General features: G+C 40.6%; 1 long non-coding RNA gene across 5 annotated transcripts; it reads right to left on the bottom strand.

The window, feature by feature from the left end:
• Positions 1-378: 378 nt before the first annotated feature.
• LOC134107106 (uncharacterized) lies at positions 379-2,700 on the bottom strand. Of its 5 annotated transcripts, XR_009942620.1 has the most exons (7): positions 2,504-2,698; positions 2,308-2,334; positions 2,034-2,115; positions 1,858-1,948; positions 1,150-1,221; positions 1,028-1,049; positions 379-535 (listed from the first exon to the last, which is right to left on the bottom strand). It is a non-coding gene; the product is annotated as an uncharacterized LOC134107106 (long non-coding RNA). The 5 variants fall into 5 exon arrangements; XR_009942619.1 differs by having other exon boundaries at positions 2,034-2,334; positions 2,504-2,700; XR_009942621.1 differs by lacking the exon at positions 2,308-2,334.
• Between the last annotated feature and the right edge of the window lie 4,696 nt (positions 2,701-7,396).

The raw sequence follows: 7,396 nt of genomic DNA, 5'->3' as shown, positions 1-7,396 counted from the left end.
ATATATGCGCCACATATATGCGGGCATATATGCGCCACATATATGCACGCATACATGCGCCACATATATGCACGCATACATGCGCCACATATATGCACGCATACATGCGCCACATATATGCACGCATACATGCGCCACATATATGCACGCATACATGCGCCACATATATGCACGCATACATGCGCCACATATATGCACGCATACATGTACACATATATGCATGCATACATGTACACATATATGCACGCATACATGTACACATATATATACATGCATAAATGTACCTATATAGGTACATATATGCACATATGTCCACCTATACATTAGTAAAATTATTAAAATCCAAACTAGGAAACAAAAATAAAAGCCCAAAATGTGGAAATTTACATTATTTATTTAAGGACAATCAAAATGTACAAAAATGACAACAAAAAAAAAAATCATTTAATGGATCTTCGCATCTCTGCGAGCTTGGAATTTATAGCTGTGCCTATCTGCCCTCGGCTGGCTGCCGGCCATTTCTTCAATGTAGCATCTAGAGAAGACAAAAATAATTAGACAATATAATAATATTGTAACAATAATGGGCGAATGGCATTCAGCCATCTGTTCTGAATTAACAAATCCTGACTTTTTAACACATTCCGTGTTCTCTGGGCTGGGCTTTGAGCAAACAAGACCTTTGTTTTACACACACACACACACACACCATGCTCGAAGAAGGTATGCATTAAAATCAAGCAAATCAATTACCAGCATAGACAAAATAAGGCAGGACAGAGGGGATTAAGGGTGAAGGAGGGGTGAATATTATTTATGAACACTTCAGACAACAACAATATGCCATGAGGTTATTTGCAACAATATATGTTCTACAAAATAGAGGACTACACACCTTACAGCACATTTAGCGCAATACCCCAGAAATGTGGCTTTAGAAAAGGAAAGGTGGGATCAAAAAGTGAGCAAGCAATGAATTAGTATTATAGGTGCTAAGCAGATACAGTAACAATAATGGGTGCCCTACCTTATCCAGTCTCCATTGATGCCTAATATACATTGATACAAGTAGGCTATGGTTAAAGTGGTGAACTTATAAAGTCTTAAAAGTTTTGTTTTCCCTTCTCAACACTTTATGCATTTACTCACCAATAATGGCTGCCTTTTTTATTTTGTCCAGGGCAACCAGCTGCTCCCCGTCCCCTCTGGTTGGCTTCCCACCTTAAAGTACTATTTCAAAATTATTATGAAAGGCGGGTAAAATGAAGGTGGAGTAAGCAAGAGTTTTTTTTATATATACACACACATCACATTTTCTTGAGGTGCAAGGAAATACAAAAATAGCAAGTAAAAAAGCGATGGTATGCCCGCACACAAACATGATTTATTCCACTGCATGTAACGCCTCGGCTCGCTTTGCTTTTCCACTGCGTGGTACGACTCGTCTCAGTACGGCACAGCTCGGTTCGCTTTAACTGAGTTGCTTTTCCACTGCAGAAGTACCACTTCAGTGTGTTCATGTCACGTTTAAAGTACCGTTACGGTACGCTTAGAACATCAACAGACCAGGTACCATTTAAAGCGAGCCGTACCATGCTGTACTATGCAGTGGAAAAGTGCCATAATTGGATCCTACAAAGCATACAGTTTATACTCATCCTTACTACATAATGTTATTCACCTGTGGTTTCGCTGAGTTTTTAGTTGTTGCCACAGTCTTGTTAGAGAAGAAAAACATCTTTTCAACAATTTTATGCATGTGGGGCAAGTAAATTACATATTACCACTAACTATCCAAACATAAAAATCTCTATAGCTTAGTTAATAACACACACTGAATGCAGACTGGTAGTGTACCTTGTTCTTTGTGTCATGACGCGCCTCATCATCCACTTTCTCCTCCTCCTCCTGTCTCGTATTTAGAAACATTTTTCTTTTTCACGACAACCTTTGGAGGGAGAGGGAGAAACAGAGGAACCATGAATGTATTGTAATGTAACAGCACACACACAGGATGCAGACTGGTAGTGTACCTTGTTCTTTGAAAGTCTGTCATGACCCTCCTCCTGCTTCTCACCCTCCTGGTGCTTGTTTTTGGAAGACCCTCCCTTTTTACTGTCAACCCACAAGACACTGACTTTTAGCCCAACTCTTATTAACTTGCGTTACACCACCTTGCACATATATCTTGGCAAAGCACATTAAATCATCATAGATGACACAATTACAAACCTACAAACATACACATTAAGAAACAAGAGAGGGGAGATAACTTAAACTAAAGCACCAATTGGTGCAGTCAGTTACCTTTTTTTAAGCCTTCTCAGTCTTCCCCTGCCGAATTAAGAGACTTAACATTAACATTAGCAAATAGCTAATGTTTGCTAATGTAGCTAACAGCCAGCATGCTAAGCTAGTCAGGTAACAAGATCCATTTTACACTTCTTTACGTGCGAGCCAAATTTAATGTAATATATACATAATAGAATGTAACATAACTTACTTGCCACGTCAATAATTTTGGCTGGGTGAACCGGCCAGGGTTGGCGGCCGTTTCGCCATTCCACCAGCTTCTCGTTTTGTTCAGTCGAGGCAAAAAAATCTTGAACTGAAAAGTTCCGGACACAGTCAATCGCCAAAATACTATGCGCCCCACTATCATCACCCTCAGTCCATTCAAGTAGTAGACATCAGCGTTTCGCTATGTCTCCATTTTTACTACTTTTTACTTAGTCCTAGCCGTTATCTTTCGGCGCGAAAGATACGATCGCAGCTGCATGTGAATGACGTCATCCACAAGCGGCCCAGCGCGGTTGATGACGTCATTCGCACGCGACGCTGTAGCGGAGCTGTACAAGTATCTCAAATTAAAGACAAGTGTCTTCGTTAAAACCGTGTACGGAAATGTTGACATTGTGTTAAAATTAATTAACCACAGTGAAATTCTCAGATAGATATGGGATGATGATTACTTTTTTTTGCTACATTTAGACTAATGACCTTTCAGCCATTTAGAAACTGCATTAATGTGAATGTGTGGAAGTGACTTGACATTGCAAAAAAAAGGCTTGATTGACAAAATAAAAGAAAAACACGAGTGATGTTGTTATACATTTTCTTCTTTACCACTATCTTCATACAAGAAATATTTGAAATTGTATAGCCATCATAGCTTTCCATCTCCTCTCACTTAATTGCCATAGTTAAATTCCATAACATCACATTACATGTGATACTAATTTCACGTGTTTGCATTTATACAAGTTCTTGCAGAATTTTTATTATAGTTAGTTCTTAATTAATGCTTTGATAATAATATGAGCTAGGCATCATGTATGACAGTATGACAGTGAGATATGAGCTACATAATGACCAGATCCTGCCATGAGCTATATAAGACATATCTTGTTTGTACATTGGGTGTACATTGGGCTTATATGTGGATATAAGAAATACAGGAGACCTATATGGTCTGTATATGCACATATAAGCACCACAATTTAGCCTTTATGTGGCATATATGCTGCATATATGCCACATATATATGTGGCATATATGCGCATATATGCTGCATATGCGCATATATGCTGCATATATGCGCATATATGCCACATATGACAATATATATGCGCATATATGCCACATATAGGTCGCCTATATGTAGCATATATACGCATATATGCAGTATATATGTACATATATACTGCATATAGGTTTCATATATGTGCATATATCCACATATAGGTTCTTTCCATGTGGGATATCACTCACCACTGTTTGTCTGCATATGTCAGTGTCTGATGTGAGTGTACACTTTGGTGTTTGTGTGTTTACAAGGTGTGTCAGAGAGCCTCCGTGAACTGGTCAATAATTAAAGTCCCTGGTGGGTAGGAGGAGATTGTTCTAGCCGTATTAAACCAGAAAAGACGTCTGAGGAGATGTCCTCATTCCCGGGACGTAAGGGGCTGGTGTTTTTATTTGGCGGGAGGGAGGGTTGAACACACAACTTGTACAGAGAGAATTACAATAAGGGTGAGAGTAGAACGATATTCTTCCACCAACATGATCTGCAGCTTAAACAGGAAGTGGAAGGGTAAAATAATATTACTATTTAATATGTAGAATATCATTCTGTGAGGCTGCAGTATTACATACTCCTCCGCAGCAGTCTGATGATAAGTTCTCACAACAACACACTTTTTCATACTATGGGGACACAAACCTCTCCCCTCTTTCCACAGTTGTTTGCTTCATCCGAAGCTAAATACAAAGCTGATCTGCTGCAACATTAGGATGTCTTACTGACGGCGTGCATGCCGGTGTGTGCGTTTGAAGTGTACGTTCCTCGTTTACAATGAGGTCTGACCTGTTTTACACAGATCACATTAAGAGGCTGCAGATTACACACCAGAATCTGCCTCGCACAGGCAGCCTGATTGAATTGGCTGCTGCTAATACACCGCTTAGGGACCTCTGTTTGCATCCTAATCCTCCTCGCTCCTTTGTCGCGCAGTGGGCAGGTGTGTGCGAACAGGTTGGACGATAGCAGACATTCACTGTAGAATTACACTCGCAAGGGCAACTTTAAGCCGGTGTAATTTGGTTGTTGGAGAAACACTGAAAATAGTCGCCCGTTAGCGCGCTTGAGATTGTTAATAATATTGCTAATATTGCTGAGGAGGCCGGTTTTGCTAAAGCGTACAGCACGAAACTAAAGAGGGAAGGAATTGGAAGCGAATGGGTGCAAGGAGTGAAGGGCAGTCACGTTTAGTGGTTGTACTAGGCCTTTAAAACCAAAACCAAAAAGAAGTAAGTAGAACTTTGGACTCTAGATTTCACAGCATTGACTTATTCATAAAAAAAATGTTCCTCTCTTTGGGAGGTAAAAGATTTTACAATCACGTGATCCCCAACTACAGCCTACACCCGAGGGCAACTGCTGTTGCGTGGGGGAACTTTTGGGGGTATTGTTGTGTACCCCAACTAATTAGTAAAAATATAAAATTTAAAAACTAGTTTTAATATTAAAATATCCTCATATTAAGTATGCTAACGTAAATGATTCAATCCTATCCATGAATAAACAGTTGAAATAGCTAAAGGAGCCGTGTTTCAGAATGGCAGCGTATCTATTGCCTCTCGATGCCTCTTAACGTCCAGGCGATGTCAACAGGACGCCTTGAATTACACACAGCAACTTCCCTCTGCTCAGGTAGACATTATCTAATAGAACTTTAGATAGCAAATAGTCTTTTGCTGCAATACCTTTGCTATGAAACCTTTTAAATGTATTGGTTAAAATATCTCAAATTAATGGATAAACATTGAGATAGTCTTAACCTTAATTTTAACTTTTTGAGAAGATATTTGCTGCACTAATTGTTGACCAGGAACAGGCAGTTTCCCTCTGCATTATTTGTATTATATATTTCCTTTAACACGTCATATACATATATGTGTATATGTGTTGACATTCTTTCAAAAGTGGTCGCTGTTCATTCAAAGTAGAGCTCTGGATATCAATATATTGTTCCTATGGGGATATTACTATGCAGTAGTAAACAAAAGTAGGAATCAACTCGTTTATTCTCCATGCACAGTATATAAGCTGTAAACACTTCCCCGTTTGAGCAAAAGGGGGAGCAGTTAGCAGCTGTAAAACACACCATCCTCTGTGCACAGGGTGAGGGCTTAAGCAGACAATCCAGCCTTGAAATCTTAAGTGACAGCTATTTTCTAAGCACACGGGATGACCGTTCCTCTTCAGTCATTATTACATTTTGCAGAGAATCTAAAGAGCTGACAGCTCGATGCAACGGCCTCCGCTTTCTCCTGCTTTTTCACACAGGCAACTGGTAACCTACAAATGAAGAGAATGCTGCCTGAGTGACTGAAACGCTGTAGTGCACAATAGCTGAATGCACCATGAAAAGCGGCGACCACTTTTTTACTCTGCAGTCCATGGCCATTCAGATCTTTGAAAATCCATTAAAAGCTGCCTCAAATTCAAGAGATTTTTTTTTATTACTTACGTATCTCGGTGTGTGTTTTAAGAGTTATTTATTCATATCCCAGGTGAGGTGTCATATTACTTGCTTGCGCATGTACACAGAGACGTACCTAAATGGACATGACTCTTTTTTTTGAACATCTGAGTAGTGTTTTGGTTTTCTGGTCTGCAGAAGTTATGAAGTGACAGAAACATTGCGTATCAGTTGTTTTATGGGAGAAGCATGTTTTATAATAAGGTGGACAGAGATGAGACATCTGGTCATAATTTCAAAGTCATATTTCTGATATTTAATTTGCCAACCTTTACCTAAAAAGAGACATTTTCAATTGCTCCCTGTTAAACAAGATGCATTCGAACTTAATCCCACTAAAAAGGGATGCAGGGGTGCATGTCTCCATTTTGGCGGGGTTCTTACCATACGTTCCACACCTGGTTCACTTTATCGTCCCTCAGTGTGTTCACACCTCAGACAAAGAACACAGAAACATCTCCAGGGAGTAACCCAACCCTGGAACAATCTGCTCCTCCTTTTGGGAGCAGCTCTTTTTAATTCCTCAAGCACCCTACACCCCACTACACTACACTACACGCACACACACACGCACACATGCGCACAAAACTGTGCATTGTAATTGTAGTCTCAATGGTGCAGGTTATTTGAATTGGATTTGGCAGAGAGGAAGCTGCACAATTGTCTTTGGCTTAACGGTGCATGTCTTCATCAACCCAGTGTAAGACTGAGGAGGTGTATTCCTGTGAGTACACGCAGAGACAGAAGTGAGAGAGTGAGTGAAGACAGGAACGAGTACATGCTTGTGTTCTTGCAACTGAGGATCCGCACGCACTCCTCTGAGCTAGCAGAACACCCAGCAACCCCATGATTAAATCACAAATCAGGTTGACCTGGGGATTTACTCCGAAACACGCTGTCAGCTCACTGTTTCCTCTTGAATTCTGAAAAGACACATATTTTGCTGTGTGGGCAATTCATTCTGTCCCCAACGTGAAAAAGTTGAGACACTGTGGGGAGTTAGAGTATCAAACAGCATGTATACAGCCTGCATAATAAATGTTTGTGAACTGAAACTCTTTGTTGCGACCTCCATTCAAATATCAAGGTCTTTTCACAACCGGACCGTGTCTCTTCATTTCTATGCATCCAGGCCGTGAATGTAATGGTGGCCTCCTGGCACACAGTGCAGCCTACCTCTCTGTCTCTTTGTTTGCCCCACATGTGACAGGGGCACAATGGAGCGCTGGACAATAGGCCACTTATTGAGTGACTGGCAGGGAGTGGGATACATCCCGGATCGTCTGTCACTCTGTCGGCGCCACGGATCAGTGTCCGGTTGCACTCTCCTGTGACCAGGATGCGAAAGAGCT

The sequence above is a fragment of the Pungitius pungitius genome, chromosome 17 (genome assembly GCF_949316345.1).
Source record: "Pungitius pungitius chromosome 17, fPunPun2.1, whole genome shotgun sequence".
Classification (NCBI taxonomy): Eukaryota; Metazoa; Chordata; class Actinopteri; order Perciformes; family Gasterosteidae; genus Pungitius; species Pungitius pungitius.
This window is presented reverse-complemented; position numbering and strand designations above follow the sequence as displayed.